Source organism: Saccopteryx leptura, chromosome 10, assembly GCF_036850995.1.
Source record: "Saccopteryx leptura isolate mSacLep1 chromosome 10, mSacLep1_pri_phased_curated, whole genome shotgun sequence".
NCBI classification, from domain to species: domain Eukaryota; kingdom Metazoa; phylum Chordata; class Mammalia; order Chiroptera; family Emballonuridae; genus Saccopteryx; species Saccopteryx leptura.
In genome coordinates, this window is record NC_089512.1 from 74,931,385 (window position 1) to 74,951,568 (window position 20,184).

Genomic DNA, 20,184 nt, shown 5'->3' on the forward strand with positions numbered 1-20,184 from the left:
CCAGTTTTTGGCTCCATGGTTTCTTTACCGACTGTCCGAATCAAATGTGAACCTGCATGGGCCGGGCTGCTGTGTTAGTGGCCCTGGCCCTGCCTGCTGGCTTTACAGGAACTGAGGTGAATAAGGCTGGTGAGCTAGAAACCTTTGATTCTAGGAAACTCGGATAAGTCAGTTGCTTTGTGAGCACTGAATGTGAGTGGGTTTTGGAGCCCAGTGTGTGTTTTACTTGCCCGCCGGGTGCAAGCTAGAATTAAAGACTATGGCCCACCAGTTTGTGGCTCCGTTGTTTCTTTACCAACTGTCCGAATCCAATGCAAACCTGCATGGGCCGGGCTGCCGTGTTGGTGGCCCTGGCTGTGGCTCCTGGCTTTACAGGTACCTTTTTCTTTTTTTTAAAATTTTTTTAATGGGGTGACATCAATAAATCAGGATACATATATTCAAAGATAACATGTCCAGGTTATCTTGTCATTCAATTATGTTGCATACCCATCACCCAAAGTCAGATTGTCCTTTGTCACCTTCTATCTAGTTCTCTTTGTGCCCCTCCCCCTCCCCCTTTCCTTCTCCCTCTCCCCCCTCCCCCCGTAACTACCACACTCTTATCAATGTCTCTTAGTCTCACTTTTATGTCCCACCTATGTATGGAATAATGCAGTTCCTGATTTTTTCTGATTTACTTATTTCACTTCGTATAATGTTATCAAGATCCCACCATTTTGCTGTAAATGATCCGATGTCATCATTTCTTATGGCTGAGTAGTATTCCATAGTGTATATGTGCCACATCTTCTTTATCCAGTCATCTATTGAGTTAAAGGGCAACAACTCTTGGATTGAACATAAGCACAAGGCAATTAATGTTTTACAAACATCACTTTTACATAATTGTAGTTGTTTTTAAATGTAAAAAATTATTATCTGATAAAAACACCCACTTATTTTTTTTTAAGATTGAATCATGGCTTCTGTGAGTAGGCGTAAATGTAAGAATAGTTCTGATACCTTCTGTTATATATGTGGCTGTTACACACTTCAAAGTCAAAGGTGCAATATTTCATCATTTGTGACACATGCATATGTTGCCTATTTTTAGCAGTTCCTATTTGTTATTCAATTCATTTGCAAGAAGACTATAATGACATAAAAATTGTCCTCGATTTTCTGAAGTATGAGGAGCATAACTGGATCATTTGTGTAGATCTTAAAATGGTAAATTTCTTGCTAGGACAACAGAGAGGTTTCACGAAGTATCCTGGCTTTCTGTGTTTGTGGGACAGCCGAGCTCGGGAGAAACACTGGACACAGAAGGAGTAGCCGAAACGTGAAGCTCTGGAAGTAGGGGTGCAAAATATTGTGAATGAACCTGTAGTTAATCAACACAGGATCATTTTTCTCCCCATTTCACTTCAAACTTGGCTTAATGAAGCAGTTTGTTCAGGCTTTGAATAGAGAAAGTGAATGCTTTCAACATATTATTTCTACTTTTCCTGCCTTGTCTTTTGAGAAGATAAAAGCAGGTATATTTGATGGACCTCAAATTTGAACCCTCATACATGACGAAGAATTTGCCAGGAAGATGAATAAGGAGGAGAAAGCAGCATGACAGTCTTTTGTGGCAGTTACAAAGAACTTCCTTGGCAACAAAAAGCAGAAAACTATGAACTTCTGGTTCAAAGGATGCTGTTGGCTTTCCGTGACATTGGATGTAACATGAGCATTAAAATTCACTTCCTGAGCAGTCATTTTGATAAATTTCCCAAAAATCTTGGAGCTGTTAGTAATGAGCAGACTACTGCTGGAGCATCAAATGAGATTGTCCTCAACAAGTACACAAACGCAAGAGCTACAAATGCAAATTTTTGCCTGAATAGAATGTAAATAAGTTTTGCGCAAATTTTATGATTAAAATAAGTGTTTTAATATGTTCTATTTCAAAATTGTAGACAAATTCTGATGCAATCACATCTTTTAGTATATTAGTGTATTTACTGCATTACATAAATTATTATAGTTTCACAAAGATGATGCCCAAGAAGACATTCTACTTCATTATGTTAAACTAAATGTTGAAAATGTTACAATAAGATGAAAACCTAAAATTTTGAATTGCAAAAATCCTGTAGCTTACAGAGAAAACCTAATGTCAGATTTGAGATGAGCACACTTGAATTAGGTAAGAACAAGTGTTTTTGTGGATGCAACAAAAATTTTGTTCCCCAGTGTTACAGATGAAAAGATAACTTTTTCTTTTTTAGTTTAATTTAGAAAATTAAATTTAAAAGGGTGTCATTGACCAATAAGAGTACATAGGTTTCAGGCAACTGTTTCTATAGCATTTGAACTGTTGCCTATATTGTGTAATCATCACCCAAAATCAAATCATTTTCTGTCACCACCCCCTTCACCCTACCCTCTCCTCCATGTCCCTCCCTCACATCCCCCTCCCCCTGATAACCACTTCACTTTTATCTATGTCCATGAATCTCAGTTTTATGTTTGACCTAAGGTGTGAAATTATACAGTTCTTAGCTTTTTCTGATTTACTTATTTCACTCAGTATAATATTCTCAATGTCCATCCATGTTGTCGTAAATGGCAATATGTCATCATTTCTTAAGGCTGAGTAGTGTTCCATAGTATGTAAGTACCACATCTTTTTTTATTGGCTTCTTAATAGTAGAGAAGGGCCTAACTAGGGAGTGGCAAGGATTTCTCAGTCTACACAGAACCCATAACAACCAACCTTTCAGTGAATGAGAGAGATGCGTCCTTTGAAAAAGGCCTATTTCCCTCTGGGGAGGAGTAACTTCAGAATGATAATTATAATATTATTCTGACCTTGAATGCTACCATATATATCCCCTGTGGTGTCTAAAGGGCTTTTATTGTACTCAGAAATTTAATTTGAATTCGTAAAGTAGATCACAGACAGAGGGGGGGTGAGCAAAGCCAAACCTTACTTTTTAATGAAGCAAGAGCTAAAATACTCTCAGAATTGAAAATGTCACTGGTAACTGACTGCCTGGAAGTTATCACTGCCTTTAGTTCTTTTTCTTGTTCCAAGCACTGTCTGCTTGGAACAATAATCATGTTCTCCAGGACTGAGTCCTTGGCTGCAGGAGAAAGAATAATGGTTTCCTCCAAATGCTCAGATTCTACTCCCCAGAATTTGGAACACAAGGTGGGGCAAAAGTAGGTCTACAGTTGTTTGTATGGAAAGATACCATAATTAATAAATAATAATAATACAAGAATAAACTCTTGCCCTGGCCAGTTGTGCAGTGGATAGAGCATTGTCCAGAGAGTCAAGGTTGCTAGTTTGATCCTGGGGTTGCCAGCTTGAGCCAAGGATCACTGGCTTAATCCTGTGGTCAACAGCTCAATCCAGAGAGCACTGGCTCAACCCCTGATGTCACCAGTTCAAGCACTGGTCAGGCACATAGAGAAGCAATCAATGGCACAACTAAGTATAGTAACAAGTTGGTGCTTCTTTCTCTCTCCCTTCTTCCTTCCCCTTTTGTCCCCCTCTCTAAAAACAAAACAAAACAAAAAAACTTTTTCTTAAAAAAAAAAGAATGAACAGTCTCTGCTTCATGTACTCACTACTTTTGTCCCACCTGTATGTTACCTTACATGACAAAAATGTCTTTGCAGATGTGATTAGGTTTAGGATCTTGAGATTGTTGTAAGGTACCAAAAAGCTGCAAATTAATATTGATATTCTAGGAAGAAAAGGTCAGGCTTTCCTATCCTTTCCTTGGAAAATAGAGGGAAAGGAATGTAGAAGTCTCCTGACTTACAAGGATGACTAGGGTCATTTGGTTTTAAGTTCTCTGAAAGGATGAAGGTTACCTGAGAAACTTCTTCCCTTTCAATAGGAGGCAGAATTTACATACCACCTTGCATTGATTGTAGTTCTTCCCTTTCCTGGAATCTTGAGAGTAAAATACCTCTAGGCTAGAGAGGGAAGAGAAACCCTGAAAGATTTGTAAATGTCTGACTGTGTTACCTTGAGAGTCTTAATGTTTCTGTGTCTGTTATAATCTTGTTAATGATTGTGCCATAATGTCATGCTCTCCCCCGCCTGCATGTGATCAAGGGTATATAAGCAGCCCCTGAACTATTTTGGGGACTGCAGGTTTTGGGCCTGCAGATGCCCTGTGTCAGCCATATGCAGCGGCATATTAAAATTTCCTCCTTTAATAAAATTCTTCAAACTTTATCTGGACTGGGTGTCTCTACGTGAACTCGATGAAGTGAGCTACAGTGCTCTTCAGAATCTGGGGTGCAGTACTTTATAACAAGATGAGGAGATTTCCCTGGATTACCTGAGCAGGACTGATGTAACCACAGGGTCTCTATAGGGAAAAAGGTACACAAGTAGGCCAGGATCAGAGAACACACTACAATGACAAAAAAGAGTTTGGAGTGAGGTCATTGCCGGGACGCAGCCAGGAACTAAGGAATCCAGGCGGTCCTAGATGCTGGAAAAGGCAAGGGACAGAGTCTCTACGGGAGCCTCCAGGAGGGACGCCCCTGCTGGTACCTTGAGGAGAGCACTGTCAGCCCCTTGCCAGACTTCTGGCCTCCAGGACTATAAGTTGTGATAATAGATTTCTGTTGTTTAAGCCACCATGACTGTAGTTACTTGTAATAGCTGCGACAGGAAACTCGTTTTGAGTGTGCTCATCCTATGGTTTAACTGTCCATTGTACATGGAAGACCCCACTTCCACCTCCTGCTCTACCCTCCCTTTCTGACTTTCTGACGGAAGCACTGCTCCTACTGAGCTGTCCACCTCCACGTCCCAGAGACACCTTGGACACCACGGGCACTCTACACTACAGGGCCAGTGAGCCATATTTTTGCAGTGAGAGCCACATTTCTAGAAATGCTATGTTGCATGAGATGGTATCAATGGCTCTTTAGGATTTGGGGGTGTTCTTCTGGGTAATGATGAGTTATTTGCACTTTTGGATTTCACATGAATTTCCTCTCTGGTGAGCTGGTTGCTTTCTGTATAACAGGCTGCTCCAAGTGGAAACCTGGGTGTTTTCCTCAACTCCTTACTTCATCCACTCTCCATCGCCAACAGGGTCCAAGTTCTAACAATTTTACCTCACACATTGTAAGGTATTTTTTCCCGCCGAGGAAGAAGGAAGGGGCCGAAGCCATGAAGTGTGGAATAATAAAAGGCTTTATTGAGTACAGAGCGCATCCTGCCCGACGAGATTCCCTAGCCCTGGGGACAGAGGCCAGGGAAGTCGCATGGGGTGATCTGCGTGGGAGATATACAGATATTTAAAGGGTCTCTAGGGTGGTCAAGCTAATATGATGTGGTGAAATCTCCCTGGCTGACCGATCCCACCAGCAGCTTTAAATGTGGCAAGCAGGGACACCGGTCCCAGCAGGGCCCCTGCCCGCAGCTGCCCACTGAGCCCTGCCCTGACTGCAAGCAGCCCGGTCACTGGTGGAGTGATTGCCCCTTTGGGCAGCAGGCTCATCCTCAGCATCTCTCCGTGGAGGACAAGCCGCTCAGATGGGAGGCCGGTCTAGCCAGATGGGCCCACCACTCAAACTCCTAGACATCATGGACGGCTGACATCGCCTGGACTCAGAGACCCCATCATCCTCACCAAACCGAGGGAAGGACTCCTGGGAAGTTTCTTTTGGCATGCATGGTTGTGGGCAGTCCTAGCCAAAGTTCCCGGGTCTGGTGTCTCACGTGACCTTCCCCCTTGCCCACCACCCTACATTCCGATCTTTTGTGTTAATTAGAGGCGCCACTTATTCGTCTGGCTACTTCCTGCTGACTAGGGGCATCATGGGGAGGGGGAGATCGTCAGGTGGTGGCTTTGAGAGGTGTCAGGAAAAACATCTGTTTGACTGTGACTGGAGAAACTTTGCAGATGCGGTCCTGTAAGGATTTAAAAAGAGGAGTAATAGGGGGATCTGCAGGGTCCAGCCTGTTGGTGAACCAAAGATGGGTAAGGTCCAGCAAACTTGAGGCAAAACTGTATGCCAGGAGTGACGTATGAAGGGGAAAAACTGCATGTCAGGAGTGGTGTGCAAAGAGGAAAAGAAGGGGAAAGGAAGGGGTCCCATCCACTCCCATAACCGAGACCTGTGAGGGAACTAGAGGTCCAGAGTGTGATGGCAAAACAGAGAAGGTAGCCCCCGTGTCCACAAGAAATGAGATGGACTTACTTGTTCCTGCAGCATTACCCTGGGTTTGGTGAGGATGATGGGGTCTCTGAGTCCAGGTGATGTCAGCCGTCCATGATGTCTAGGAGTTTGAGTGGTGGGCCCATCTGGCTAGACCGGCCTCCCATCTGAGCGGCTTGTCCTCCATGCAGAGATGCTGAGGATGAGCCTGCTGCCCAAAGGGCAATCGCTCCACCAGTGACCGGGCTGCTTGCAGTCAGGGCAGGGCTCAGTGGGCAGCTGCAGGCAGGGGCCCTGCCGGAACCAGTGACCCTGCTTGCCACATTTAAAGCAAGCTGCTGGTGGGATTCTTTTTTGTGGCTTGGACTTGGGTCAGGCACTTCCTGTGCCTTGCCCCTGTTGCTCTGCCGGCCTCAGGGCTGCCACAAGAGTCTGGGTTTGGAGCATTACCTTCTGCTGCATGCAGGCCTGGTGAACAGCTTTGGTCTGTTTCTACTAGCCGTGACCATTAAAAACATTAAATTCCATGTTCACAGGCCTTGAATAGGGGTTTGAGGGTTGAGAATAAGAGAAGGGGGGATCCTGGGGAGCCCAGCACCCAGCTCTGGCCAGAAATGCCAGAGCCAGAGGCAAGACAGGGCCAAAACTTCCTGTAAGAAAATTGGGGTTGGGTATCCTGCAAACCGGTGTAAGGGCCAATGTCAGGTTGAGAATGGCCTGACGGAGGAGGGGTTTAAGAACACAGTGGAGAAGGGAGGGGCCCCTGGCCAGCAGGGGAGGAGAAAGAGAGAATGGTATTTGCAGGTGAATGAGAAACAGGATCCTGCGAAAGGAGGGGATGGGGGCTCTTGGAGGGAAGAGACCCGAGTGAAAAAGATCTGCAGAGGGACCAGAGAGGGGTCCCGAGAGAGGGGTACCCCTGGGGGTCAGGCAGGAGAAGGAGAGAGTTGGGGGTTGGGCGAAGGAGGAAAGATTAGGAGTGGAGGGTTTAGTGAGGTTTCTCTGACCTAAAAGGGCCTGTGTGTAGAACAGGAGGCACAGAGATCAGGACGGAAACATGAATAGCTAGAAGCCCTGAATGTAAGGGATCTCCAACCAGTTCCCAGTTCTTTTGGTGATAGTTAAATTGGTGAGGGTGTTAAAACTGAAAGTCCCTTCAGGAGGCTACCTGATCTGGTTATCCAGTGGGTCTGTGTCCTGGCCACAGTGGAGAAGAAAAACAGTTTCTTCTTCTTTAGGGAGGGAGAGGGAGGGAGAGATTCTGGATAAGGCAACTCCAGGAGTGTTTTTGGATTAGGTTTAGATTCCTGTGCCCCCATGGCTGCCCTCAGTCCTCGGAGTGCTCAGAGGTGAGAATTGGCGTCCTGCAACTTAAGCTCTGGCCACTGGATGGATAAGGTAAAGTGAATGTGCTCAGGACGTCTCCACGGGCACACACGCACTCAGAACGGAACGGAAAGAGGTTCCTGACACAGCTGCGGTTTCGGACAGGGAGTCTCAGCAGAAAGAACTGAGGGGAGGCTGGAGGCAGAGGACTTACCGCACCATGTGCCGAAGTGGGTGGAAGGTCAGAGGCCCTGGTTCTTTCTTGGAGGGGAAGGGGAGAGGAGCGGTCCTTGCGGGCTTCTGACTCTTCTCAGTTTCGGCACCAAATGTAAGGTATTTTTTCTTATCGAGAAAGAAGGAAGGGGTCAGAGCCACAAAGTGTGAAGTAATAAAAGGCTTTATTGAGTACAGAGTGCATCCTGCCCGACAAGGTTCCCTGGCCCCGAGGACACAGAGGCCAGGGAGGTTGCATGGGGTGACCCGCGTGGGAGATATTTAAAGGGTCCCCAGGGTGGCCGAGTTAATATTATGTGGTGAAATCTCACTGGCTGACGGATGGTCACTCTTTTCCCAAGGACTCCGGGGAAGTTTCTTTTGGCGTGCATGGTTGTGGGCGGTCCTAGCCAAGTTCCCGGGTCTGGTGTCTCATGTGGCCTTCCCCCTTGCCCACTACTCTACACACATATCCTTCGGCTTCCTCATCTTCTCCATTGTTACCCTCCCCAGGTCAGGCCCTCCTGACTGCTCCCCTGAGTCCCGGGAGGGCTTTCTCTCTGACCTCCGGTCCAAGCCTGCCCGCTAGCTTTCCTTGCTGCCAGTGCAGTGCACACTTGCTGTTGTTACTCTTCTCCCCAAAGCTCTCCACAGCCTCCCTGTTGTCACTCGGACAAGTTCTAAAGCCCCTCCCAGGTCCCTGATGATATGACCTGGTCACTGTTCCTACCTAATGTGCCCTTTTATTTCCCCCTGCCCTCCCACCCACCTGGCCACTGGACAGTCCTCCATTTGTGGCACTTGCTTCTGCTGAGCAGGCCTAGCTCTCCCTGCCTCCTCATCTGAGCTCACACATTCTTCCTGCTTGGCAAGCATTTTCTAGCTCCCTTTGCCCATCTAACTGCTACTTATCCTTCAAGACAGTCAGTCTGGGTCTTCCAAGAAGGTGCCAAAATAGGATTAAACAACCACAGATTTTTTTTTTTGTATTTTTGTATTTTTATGAAGCTGGAAACGGGGAGGCAGTCAGACAGACTCCCGCATGTGCCCGACCGGGATCCAGCCGGCATGCCCACCAGGGGGCGATGCTCTGCCCATCCGGGGCGTTGCTCTGTTGCATCCAGAGCCATTTTAGCACCTGAGGCAGAGGCCACAGAGCCTTTCTCAGCGCCTGGGCCAACTTTGCTCCAGTGGAGCCTTGGCTGCGGGAGGGGAAGAGAGAGACAGAGAGGAAGGAGAGGGGGAGGGGTGGAGAAGCAGATGAGTGCTTCTCCTGTGTGCCCTGGCCGGGAATCAAACCTGGGACTTCTGCACGCCAGGCCAACGCTCTACCACTGAGCCAACCAGCCAGGGCCAACCACAGATTTTTTAAGGGGAGATTCCTGTGTGAAAAGAAATTTGGAGGGAGCTGGGAGAGCCACCATGCTGAAATGCAAGGAGACAGAAAGAAAGCCTAGTAGAATATCTGGACTGCCTTTCAGTCTAAGAAAGGTCCAGAAAAGTCATCAGGAGTCCCTAGTCAAAGTCAGCTCCTAGCAACAGGTCTGCCTTGTTTCCTTGTCACACTCCTCACCGGAAGCGAGCAGCTTGTGGCCGTGGCCTTGCTGCAAATGTGAGGACTGAGTTCAGGGCGGCAGCAGCTGGGGCCCTCCGGTAGTTACAGCCTCTGTAGTAGGAGGTCTGCAAAGATGGTTCTCATGGCCATTACAAAGGTCAAGATTGTGTCACCTCCTTCAGACCTGCTCTATCTTTCCCTCTCCATTTATTTGTGTTGCTTTCTCAGCCTAGTGTGATAGCCTTTGTTACAGTAATCGTTGTACTGTAGCCTAGTGTGATAGCCTTTGTTACAGTAATCGTTGTACTGTAGCCTAGTGTGATAGCCTTTGTTACAGTAATCGTTGTACTGTAGCCTAGTGTGATAGCCTTTGTTACAGTAATCGTTGTACTGTAGCCTAGTGTGATAGCCTTTGTTACAGTAATCATTGTACTGTAGCCTAGTGTGATAGCCTTTGTTACAGTAATCGTTGTATTGTAGCCTAGTGTGATAGCCTTTGTTACAGTAATCGTTGTACTGTAGCCTAGTGTGATAGCCTTTGTTACAGTAATCGTTGTACTGTAGCCTAGTGTGATAGCCTTTGTTACAGTAATCATTGTATTATAATCATTGGCCCACCTTTCAGTCTTCTGTTTTAGGTAGCAAAGTATTTTAAAGCAAGGACCTCATCTCAGTAATCTCTCAGTTCCCAGCTATACTTTAGGGCGTGGCATATGGTTGGGATTTAGGAAAAGTTGTATGTTTAGAGAGAGGAATAAGATGTGCAGTCATCATCCCCATTTCACAGATAAGGGAACTGAGGCTTGAAGGGATGGGTGACTATGCCAGGGTTAGTTTGGGGTGCACTGGGGATTTGAACACGGATTGCCTCACTCTATCCCAAGCAAAAAGCCTAATGATGACCTGGACTCACTTACTCAGGGACAGCTTTTCTTCACCAGATCATTCTGCTCTGTCTGGGATCCAGGAAAAGGACTCCTGATTGGTACTATCCAACAAGGAAACATACGAGTTCAGAATGAAATAGACTCGGGGTTTGGCTAAAAAATCTGGGCTTCTATTGAATTTTTTTTTTCTTCCTTAAAGCATCTCTCTTTTCTTTGCTTCTGTTTGTGTATCCGAATCCTGTTCTTTGCTTAGTATTGTAGCAGAAACTGTTGTAGCCCATCCGGGACTTCTCAGCACGCAGCATCTCTACACACAGAAAGTCCTCACTTCAGTGTCTGCAGATCTTTGCTTGAGGATATTTTTCTGGCAGTGAGCATGCTTTTCCCAGAGCAGGATGCCAGCACCATGAGCTGATGCAACGGGAAGTTCTCAATCAGTGCTGGACAGGGAGTAGTGGGGGAACAGCCCAGCTGCCTCAGCCCTCAGTTGGGATAACCAAGGCACATTTCACACTGGCTCGGATGGTTCCCAGCCAATGGAGCACCAGTTACCCTAGTGGTATCTGCTTGATAACCCACTCTTTATTGCCTGCTTTCCATCCCCTGCCTCACTTTCCCACTGCCCTACGCACACTTGTGGGACTAGTTGCAAATCTTTGCACTCAAATCTTTGTCGGAGGGTGAACACAAACCAAGATGAAACTCTAGTTCAAACCTCACTGTGTTTCATCAATATGTCTCTTTTTTTTTTTTTTTATAAATTTCCTTCTATACCTGAAGGAAAGTTGTTCTTATTTTCATTTTCAAGTGAAGAAAATTAAGCTCAGGTTAGGTAACTTGCCTGAGGTCACCGTGCCCCTAGGTGCTGGGGCTGGGATTCCATGCTGGGCGGTTTGCTTGACTTCCAACTCGGAGCTCTTAACCACTGGGCTATTTTCTGTCCTGGGAGACTCAGCAGACCCGGCTTGACTCACACTGTGACCTTCGGCATGTCACCTCAGTTTCCTGGCCTTTAAAATGAGGCTCATGACATAAACCTCATGGGATTTCTTTCCAGGAAATGTCTGCACAATATTTAGTATCATTTGTCATTGTTGCAAAATAAACACAAAAATAAAACTTCCCATGAATATTGAAAATTTCATGGCATTCAGACCTTATGGTATACATTATCAGAATCTTCAAATATATTATCTACAGGTTGAGTGACTGTGCTTTATGGATAGATTGCCACTGAGCACCCCACTTTGAATGAACTCATGCAGCTGTGTTTAATTTTAATAAAGCACCTATGTCACTTGAAAACTTGTTATATCTCATCCCTTTTCCACTTTTTCTGAGCCACCCTCAGTAAAGTGGAAAGTGGTCTGTTGAGGTGGAATTTTTATATAAACACATTGAGAAACCTTGGTGATACCTCTCAGACTCCTCCATAAACATTCCTCTTTGCAGTAGCTAGTTTCAATAGTTTTGTTTTTGTGTGTATGTGAAGGGTAGTGTCCCTAAATCTGGTTGTCACATTTGTTGACATGTTTATAATATTCTCCAATTTTTTAGTAACTATAGGATCCATAACAATAACTGCTCACTCATCCCTGATACAGGTGATATGTATATTCAAATTGTTGTACAATCATCACTACCATCCATCTCTAGGCTTTTTTCATCTTAAAACAAAAACTCTCTCTCTATTCCTCTTGCCTTCAGACCCTGGCTGGTCAAGGCACATACAGGAAGCAACTACTATGAGTTGATGCTTCCTGTTTTTCCCTACTCCTCTTTCTCTCTGTGTTTCTCCCCTCTGTCTAAAATACAGTAACTAAAATATTAAAAAAGAAATATTTGTTTATTGCAGAACATTGAGAAATATATAAAAGGAATTAGAAAAAAACAACAAACAAAAAAAATCAATCAAAGGTCTAATCCTTCCTGATAGCTATTGTTACCATTCTGTATATGGAGAGATTGGATATATTGTTACCATTCTGTGTACAGAGAGACTGGATATATTGTTACCATTCTGTATAGTAGAGGCTGGATACACAGACAATGGTCAGATCTTGTATAAAATTAGAGCTGTGACCCATGACCTGTAGCACCCAGAATAGGAAGCTAACCCACAAGGTCTGCAGTAATCAGCCCCCAATCCTTAGGACTTGGTCAATAACTGTTGACTGCCCTAATGTTTGGTCCCTGCTTCCAACTTTGGGCCATCTAGTATACGACAAATATGTTCCCTTAGCTAATCACACAGGATGTCCCACTCCCAATCAGCACATCTTTAGTCTCCCATGCCAACATCCTCTCATTGGGACATGGCTGAAATCTCGCCCTTTTTCCACTACAAGCTGCTCCTGGCTTCTGTCTTTGACAAATGTAAATGATGGTGGTTGACTCCCTTGTATAGAAAGCTCTGAACAAATAACCTTTGCTTGCTCTCATTTGGGTGGTCTTTGGTTATTTCCACAATATTATTCTTTGTTCATCATATATATTTATCACTTGGATATTCTGTATTATGATTTGGAAAAGTCATTAGATATGATTTTTAAATGGCTGATAATGATTCATTTTATGAACCAATTTATCCTCACCTAGTTAACCATTGCTCTTCTGTTTGGCCCTTTACCCTCTCTTATCTCATCCATAAAGTGGGCATACTAATATCAATACTTAGGATAGTTGTGAGAATAAAATAAAATAAAATCCAGGTAGCTTCCAGCAGAGTTTCAGACACACAAGAGACATGCCATTAATGTGAATTCCCCATCAGTGCGACAGGTGCTTCCTGAGACGGCCCTGCCCCTTGCCCCTCTCCCATCCCTCCTCCCACAATTTGATCTCTGTGCAAGCTCCCAGTCCTCCCCACAGGGCTCAAAACAATTCTATTGCCCAGGGGAGCAGTCACAGGTCAGATGTCTTAACTTCTCCCACAGCTGAAAGCTACTCAGACAGGGAACCTGGTGATGAGTAAACAAAGCCCCAGTTAGGTTCTTTTCTTGTTGACATGGCAACCTGACTACCAGCTGTCAAGCAGTTAAGGGAACTTCAGCAACAGGACCTGATTAACAATTCTCTGCTGGGGGAGGGGAGTGATGGATTTATAAAAGCACTTGTCTAGAGGCTTCTTCATTCCCACAGCCGGTACCCCCAGCCCACAGCCACAGCAAACAAGTGCCTCTTTGAAGCTAGATGTAGAGATTCTCTATATTATCCTCCCCCACCACAGCAGCTGCTTGAAGACCTCTGTCTTCCAATTTCCAGCTGGCTGGCTTTCAAAGGTGTTCTCAGCCCTTGTCCTTTGCAGGCACACTCAGTATGGAGAATCACAGGAAGACACAACAGGCAACAAACAGCCAGTTGTCAAAAGCAGAGTGATTGAGGGAGAAATCACTCCCTAAGGAGCCCGTTACTGCCCTGGAGTCAGAGACAGTGGTTGGGAGCCCAGTTATCCTGAACACACAGCACACTGGGGCCTAGGCTGTCTGATGCATGTAGACTCAATCTCTCTGGATTCCCAGAGAGGTGACTGAGAGAGAATTCCAATCCAGCCTGGAGACAGTGAGGCTTGAAAACTGATTTAAACCTAGCTGAGACAAAGAAATAGTCATTTCTTCCGCATCTGACTGTGGGGATTGAGACTGGCCATTACACAGTCTCTGGAGGACTCTGTCATAGGAGTTGTAAGACCAGAGAACTGCAGAGCCAGGCACTAGCGGAACCCAAGAAGTGCATCTGAGCTGGAAGGCTTGGAGGATGAGTGCAAGAGCCAGGAGAGAGGAGCACTGTCAAGGACCATAGGCTCCTCGCCCCTCTGCCCTGCGCCTTCCAGGGACAAGTGCAAACCTAGGTCATAGTTGGTGCTAAGCAAATGCATGGAGAGTTTTCTTCCTTCTACCCTTCAGAACCTGCTATAATCTGCTATAAGTCATCAATGTAAAGTTAATGTCAATTTAACTAAATTACTATCCATTCTAGATATTTGTATTTAAGCCCCATCTATAATAGCAGGGGAAAGACTATTCTGCCCTTAAAGGGATTCAAACACCGGTAAATTAGTTGCAGGAGTAGGTGATTCAGACAATCTCTCAGGGCACTTGAAGTCAGGCCCACAGCAATGATGCTTATAGCTACAGCTGTACCCATTAGGTGTCAGGTGCTAAGGTAAATACCTTAAATGAATTGTTTGGGGTCCTCTCAGAACTGCTGCCAGGTAGGGATTCTTATTGAACAGGCAGTTAATTGAAGTTCAGAGTGGTCAAGAAATGAGCTCCAAGTCACACAGCTACCATCCATTTTTCTCAGACTTCTAAGTCCCACTGGGATGGGGTCTTGGAAGGAAATATTCAACCACCATTTCCCAGAACAATAACAGGGTGCCAGGACGAGTCTTTTAGCCTTTTCTTCCACATGTTGAATTTCTAAACATTTGCAGTGACTCAGCTATATAAAACATATTAAGGTTTCTCCCAGTTGTTTCCCCAGTTATTAGCAGCTGATTTTCTCATCAATCATCTCAGAAGAGACACAGATAAATCTGTGCTTCGTTATGTTCCCCTGAAGCCTGAGGAAGTTTGGCAAGAAAACAATATTATTTTAAATAATCTTCCCTATGCCTCTGCATTTCCCTGCATCTAAGAACGTACCTGGATCAGACTCCTCTGGCCTTGCCTAGCTCTTTTTTATATACATGACAGGCTGTCTCATGAGCGATGAGGTTTGATGCTATTTCTAGCAATGAAATGCAGTGTGAATTAGGATACTTCTCACCAGTTACCAGACCTATTACTGAAACAGACTTCAAGATCGAATTATAATTTATAATGTAATATAACATACTCCCAATTTTTACAACACTTCAGGGACTTAGAGATGACTTACCTGGGACTTATTTACATTTGTTGCTTCTTGTTTTCATAATGCCAAATACCTCAATTTGTTATTTAAAGAGTCTACATTTCCCTCAGTCTTTGCTCTAATGTTCCCTTGGTTATCAGCTCATGGAAACGAGGACCTTGTTTTCTGCAAGGGAGGGAGAGGGGTTCTCCCAGTGAAGCTGCATCTCAGACGGGAGTTTGTAAGGGGCTTACTTTTTGACTTTATATTATTTTGGCATTAGTGGAACACTTAAGACACAGATTTTAGAAAATTGGCCCTTTTTTCTGAGTATAAAAAGCAAAATAAACAAAACAACTAACTGTAGACAATTTGAAACAAATCAAAACATATTATTAAAGCATTTGTATTTGGCATATTTATTTATACGTACCGTGTTTCTTAAGTGCCGAGTACTATGCTAAATGTTTTGCATGGCTCTACTTATTTAATCTGCTCAGCCACCTCAGAAGATAAGTAGTGTTATTATGCATATTTTCTAGGCCAGAGCCTGGGCACAGAGAGGTTAAGTAATTTGCAGGAGGCTGCCCAGAGGGAGTAAGAGGTAGATCCGGGATTAAGTTCCACCTGAGCAGTCTGACAATACCTGTTAGATTCTGCACCAGTTTCCAGGGTGATATTTCCATGTAACTGTTCAGTAGTTAACATATCAGCGACTATACATAGATGATGTTAAAGTAGTTTCTTATTGTGTATAAAACTAAGTGTTTTTCTCTTTTTTCTACTTAATATAAGTCATAAACATTTCACCTTGTCATTAAATTGTTTTAAAAATGTGACAGGCCAATTGGTTACATTTATAGAAAACAAAATATTAATGTCTCATTTCATATCATGTTTCAAAATAAATTCCATGTGAATTAAAGACTTAAAAATTCTAAAAAGAATTAAGAAAATGTAAGCGAATCAGGATCACCAGAGCTTGACTCAAAGTCCAGTCATTTACCAGCTCTGTGACCTGGGCGAGTGACTCAACTTTTTCGAGACTCTGCTTCTTAATCTGTGAAAATGGAAATGATACAGTTTTTAAATCAAAAGGCTGTTAAAAGATTAAATAAAGGATTTAGCAGTGTGCCTAGCAACAAATATGCTTTCAGTAAATGTTAGATATTGTGACATTATGTAGGAAGAAAAAAAAGTTTTGTCCAAAATTTCAGGAAATTAGCAGGCCCCACATTCTGCTCCAAAGACTGACTCTTAATAACTCATTCTATCCAAATAACCAGATTTTCCTGATTTCCATCCCATCTGGAGAAAAGAGGCTTATTCTAATTTGTGTCTAAGGGGAAATTACTTCTATTCTTACATGTGGCTCAGAGTGTGGTAAGTCAGCTGCAAATTAAGTTCAGAAATGAGAATGTTGTCTTACTTCCCCCAGCTTATTTTTTCTTTATTATAACATCAAAAGTGAGAGGTTTGGAGTATGAGTCTGCATATTTACAAGAGGCACAAATCTAATTTTCATAACTAGTCTCCTCCAGTCTCCAAGGAAGAAAGCTGGCATCATTCTTGAGCAAAAACAGTGGGTGAATTCTATTCCAGAGCCCGGTGAGATCTAGTCCCACCCACTCACACAAATGAAGCCCGAGTTGTTTGCAATTCAATATGAGGTATTGAGGCAAACATTTTTAATTTGCTCTGTATCCTGGATGGTGAATCTGTATGTAAGTCCGGCTGTAAACTCAGAGTTATCTGTCTGGATGTTATGCTGGACAGCGGCATTTCATCAGAAAACAAGAAACAAAAGGTGAGAAACTCATGAAGCAGTTGACACCTCCAAGAAATTCAAGAGTGACTATATCAGCAACTGTAAAGTACAATATCCCTTGGTTAAAAATTACTTTGGAGAAATGCACAGTTTGAGCCACAGGCTTTTCACTAATCTGTTGATAGCTTGACAAAGTATTTGAAGAAGTAGAAAAGTCATTGTAGAGGACAGAATAATGTGAGAATAATCTAAAATTTGCTGAATATTTTTGTGACATGATATAAGAGATAAGCCTACACAAAGTGGTATAGATTTTATGGAAAGTCATTATTAGCTGAAGCATTTAGTTGAGAATATATACATACCTGTATTTTGGGGTCTTGTTTTTTCTCATATTTCTGTACAATCTTTACACTCTTATTAAGAGTTTGAATGTTTTCTGCTTGGGAACAATGCAAGTCCTCCCTGTCACCTTTCCCTAAAGATTTTTGTCTCTTAGTTATTACATAATTTGCAGTTTTATATAATGGCACTTGTTGCTTTAACAATTACAAACATCAAGTACAGAAGGAGAATACAGAAAAATAGGTGAATGAAAAGACAACACCAAAAATCCCCAAAGCAAGTATCTAGTTTGTGCATTTGTGTTCAGCTGTGTGAGCTATCTCCCAGCATTTATTCATCCTATGTACTTTAGTAATAGAACCTCTGACTTTTAATTGAGCTCACAGCTTCCTGGAATAAAGATTGCATTTTCCATTCTCTTTGGTAATTCAGTGTGCCTGTGCGTAAGTTCTGTCCCATGGATATAAGAAAATGTCCTGGGTGTGGCTTTTGTGATGTGTTCTTCAAGGGAGGTGCCTGTGTTCCTTCTTCCTATTGGCAGGAATGAGGACATGATGACTGAAGTTCAAGTCACCAGCTTGGATGAGGAGAGGGAAGTATTTGGGCAGAGTCCGGCTCAAGCCAGCTCTGGACTGCATCAGTGTGCTTCTCTAAGAAAAAGAGAAATAAGCACGTTCTGTTTACACCATCTTGATTTTGGGTTTTCTCTTTCTTGCAGATGAACCTATTCTTAACTTATATACTCTTCTTCCCATACTTCTCCTTTCCATCTTTCTCCTCTAACTGAAATGCTTTGAGTTTTTAGACTAGTTCAGGATTTGTCAATTTGTGCACTATTAACATTTTGGGTAGACAATTCTTTGTTGTGGGGTTGTGCTGGGCATGGTAGGATGTTTAGCAGCATCCTTGGCCTCTACCTACTAAATGCCAGTAGTTGCTGCTCCCCTGAGTTGTGGTAACCAAAAATATCTATGGACATTCCAAATGTTCCCTGGTGGGAATGGGGTAGAGAATTGCCCCAACTAAGAACCACTGGACTAGTTCAAGCAGAGAGGGCTGCTCCTGGAGCTTAGAAAAGCTGATAAAATCTGAGTCTTTGGTATTTATAAAGAAGTTTTGGGAACTCACAGAAGCATCCAGTGAGATACTCAGAGATGAACCACCTAGAGAAGATAATCTTACCACTTGTGTTAAATCACTGGGTCTCTGTTTCTTTCCTTATAATATGATGGGATTATGAAAATTTCCAAGTCTCTTGATCAATAAATGTGACTTTTTGGGCTACAGGTAGTTGCAAGAACAAAGCTTTGAATAGCAATGTGCAGAAAATACAGGACCATGCAAAAAGTGTTAACTCTTCTCTGATTTAACCAATTTCAGATGACATTTTTTCCTTCTTATATATATGGCCCTTGAAAGGCAGCTATGCTCACCATTAGACCACTCGTGCCCCAAGCCTCTTCAAGAAATGGTGCTGGGAAAATTGGAAAGTCACATGTAAAAGAATAAGACTTGACTACAGTCTGTCTCCCTGAACAAAAATTAATTCAAAATGAATCAAAGACCTAAATATAAGATTTGAAAACAATAAATTACATAGGAAAAAACATAGGTGCTAAACTCATGGACCTTGGCCATAAAGAACAATTTATGAATTTGACCCCAAAAGCAAGGGAAGTGAAGGCAAAAATAAATGAATGGGACTACATCAGACTAAACCGCTTCTGCACAGCAAGAGAAGCTGACAATAAAGTAAAAAGACAGCCAACCAAATGGAAGATATTTGCGAACAATAGCTTTGATAGGGGATTAATATCCAAAAATATATAAAGAACTCACAAAGCTTAACAACAAACAAGCAAACAATCCAATTAAAAAATGAGGAGAGGACCTGAACAAACATTTTTCCTAAGAAGACATAAATAGCCAACAGATACATGAGAATATGCTCATCTTCACTAGCTATTAGAGAAATACAAATCAAAACTACAATGAGATATCACTTCACACCTGTTAGATGAGCTACTATTAACAAGGCAGGTAATAACAAGTGTTGGAGAGGCTGTAAAGAAAAAGAAACCCTCACTCACTACTGGTGGGAATGTAAACTAGTATAGCCATTATAGAAGAAAGAATTGTCGTTCCTCAAAAAATTAAGACTAAAATTACCATATGACCCAGCAATCCCTCTGCTGGGTATCTACCCAAAAAACTCAAAAACATTGGTGTGTAAAGACACATGCACCTCCATGTTCTTCACAGCATTATTCATAGTGGCTAAGACATGGAAACAACCAAAGTGTCCTTCAATAGAGGACTGGATAAAGAAAATGTGGTACATAGATACAATAGAATACTACTTAGCCATAAGAAATGATGACATATTGCCATTTATGGCAACATGTATGGACCTTGAGAATATTATACTGAATGAAATAAGTAAATCAGAAAAAGCTAAGAACTGTATGAGTTCACACAGAGGTGGGAAATAAAATCGAGACTCATGAACATATATAAAAGTGAAGTGGTTACTGGGGAGGGGGAGTGTGGAGGGAGTAAAGAGGGACAAATATACAGTGACAGAAAATGATTTGACTTTGGGTGATGATTATACAACATAATCAACAGTTCAAATGTTATAGAAACGTTCACCTGAAATCTATGTATACTCCTATTGATTAATGTCACCACTTTAAATTTAATTGTCTAAATAAAAATTTAAAAACTATGCTCGTTGAGTACAGGCCTAATTCACATCTGTAACACTAGTACCGGCACTAAGGCATGTTCAGCTAGTATTCATGGGGTGGGTGGGTGGATGGATGGGTGAGTGAATGGGAGAATGAATGTGTCAATCAATGAACTGTCATTTCTCCCACCACATTTTAGGTCTTTGTATGTTTCTCCTCATCTCTTCAAAATGTTTTCAACTTTTTATTTGAAATAATTTTAATTTTATAGAAAAATTTCAGCAATAGTAAAAAGAACTCTTTCCTACCCTATACTCAGAATCCTCAACTGCTAACTTTTACTGCAAATGCTTTATTTGCTCTATGATATTTTTATGAACCATGAGAATTGTATAT